Here is a 2,615-nt window from a genome sequence, read left to right as displayed (position 1 = left end):
CATAGCGACCCTGTACAGGGTTTCCGAGGGTGTAAATCCTTACGGGAGTAGAAAGCCTCATCTTTCTCCCGCTGAGCAGCTGGTAGTTTCGAACCGCTGACCTTTAGGTTTGCAGCCCGATTCGTAACCACTACGCTACCAGAGCTCCTTAGAAGATAAATATTCAAGAAGCTGAATGTATCCCATGAAGGACAGACCCCAAAAGAAAGTCACCAAGACATATAATAATCAAGCTCTCCAAAATCAAAGACAAAGAAAAAATACTAAAAGCGGCCAGGGAGAAGAGACATGTCACTTATAAAGGCAAGCAAATCAGATTAAACTCTGATTATTCAGAACAAACCATGCAGGCAAGAAGGCAATGGGGAGACATATACAAAACCCTACAAGAAAAAAAAAAAACCCTGCCAACCAAGAATCATCTATCCAGCAAAACTATCAATCAAATACAATGGTGCAATCAAAACATTCCACGATAAACAGAATCTGAGAAATTTTATCAAAACCAATCCAGCACTGCAAAACATCCTAAAGGGAGTTCTGTGGACTGAAATCCAACAAGAACAGACAACAATCAGAGATTGACTGGCATGGAAACACCACCTGGAACTCAGTCAATAGATAGCAGAACAAGACTACAACAACAAATTCAAAGGAGCTGGAGTACAGGGTAGGGAATAGATGTAGGAGAGCCTAAGGGTGCTAGGGAGGTGGCAATACACAAAAAGGGGAGGGGAAAAGAAGAACAAGTAGGTCAGGAGGATGGTCAGGCAGGTTTGCATGGGCTAGGTGGGAAAGAGGTAAATGATGACGTGTGCACAACCTTGGAATAACAGGCCTTCAGGATATAAGGATAGAGGCATGGTTTGAAGAGAAAAGAGATGAATAATGTTAGGATTCTTGGCTCTCTTTTGAATCTTGGTTTACTTTGCCTACCATAGTGAAATAGATACTTGAGATGGGGAAGGATTAGCCAGAAACATCACAACAGAAATATGTAAGCCTGTAGTCAGCCTATAACTGACTAGAATACCTTGAGGGGAGCTGGAAATTGCCCAAAACCAAAATGGGGGGGGGGTGCTATAAAGGCAAGAAGTGACTGGCTTACAAGCTTTTAAGAGGGAGCCTAGTTCCAGACAGGGTAGGGGTAGGCAGAAACTTCACTGAGTGATTTCCAATCTGTTGGGACCATGCTGAAGAAAGGAAATGGTGATAAAATTCTTGTGGTACAACAGTGAATAATTGCCATCAGGACTGACTGTGATGGTCAGAAATGTAGAGGCAGATTTAAAATTTTTTTTTTACAAAACGAGGAGATTAATTGATTTTGCAGCCCATAAGCAGAGGTTCCTGGGACCATGAATTGAGAAGAGCAGAAAGTGAGACCCTGCCCAGAGACACCCAGAGAGACAGTGAGGCCAGGCATGGGGACAGAGATGATGGCATGGACAGATGGAGTGGCTCGGGACATGGGACTCAGTGAGAGAGAGGAGCTGTTTGCTGACAGCCAGGGGGGTGGCCCTGTGGGGTGTATCCTTTGGTTATTTGATGATGCATGAAGGGGATTGTAATCATTGCAATGAAATGTAATATGATAGTATGAAAGTGAAGCTGAAGTGGGACAGAGGCAAATAATGATATATGCACAACCTTGGAAAAACAGGTCTCTGGGATACAGAAATTGAGATATGGCTGAAATGGGGAAAATGGGGGAAATAGCGTTAAGATGCTTGGCTATCTTTTGAATCTTGTTTTCCCTGGCATACCACTATAAAATAGACTCTGGAGGGGGAGAGAAAGGAATAGCCAGAAATATCACCATAGAAAGCTTGTAAGTCCATCTTCTGCCTATAACTGATTGGAATACCTAAAATAGGGCTACCTATGGAGCCTCTGCATTACATAAGACCATAGGTGGAATCCTTAACAGCATCCAGAATCTTCTGAGGTGGGAAATTTCCACTTGAAAGTACAAGCAGACCAGCCTGTAGCAGCCAGAAGAACAGAAGATACTTCTTGAAAGAAAGACTGACAGGGAAAATACAAAATGATATATGTAGACTGACTGATTATTATAAGAACAAACAAGTGGCTCGCCCAGGAGACATCAAGGCAAGTGGTAGGGTCTCCTCAGGGCAAATCTCCTTCTAAGACTAAGACTCAATGGGAATACATGCTCTGATTGGTGACCTTGTTCATCACCTATAAAGGGAAGTGAGGGAAAAGCAGCAATGAAGCTGCAAGCTAAGCCCTACAATGTTCAATAGACTCCTGTTATCCCGGCTGGAGACCTCGTTGGCCAGCAGTGTGGCAAGACCTGGGGACTCTTGGACCCAGAGTCAGTGACATAGCCACAGAGGACTAGAGTGGAAAGTGAAGCATCCAGCTAATAAGAAGAGAGGGCACATGCATAAGTACATCCACACTTGCAGATAATACCCACTTGACCTGGCTTCAATGACTGGATGATCAGAGCTCAATTAAAAGAAGAAAGAATAGGAAAAAAAGAATAATGTGATACAAATTGATGAACTTGATCTACGTCTATGGATACAGTAGCTCAAAAGAGGGAGCAAATCTTTACACTGAGGATTGTTCCCATCCCTTCCATACAT

Source organism: Chrysochloris asiatica, unplaced genomic scaffold, assembly GCF_000296735.1.
Source record: "Chrysochloris asiatica unplaced genomic scaffold, ChrAsi1.0 scaffold00218, whole genome shotgun sequence".
Taxonomy (NCBI): Eukaryota; Metazoa; Chordata; class Mammalia; order Afrosoricida; family Chrysochloridae; genus Chrysochloris; species Chrysochloris asiatica.
Note: the sequence above shows the minus strand (reverse complement) of the source record.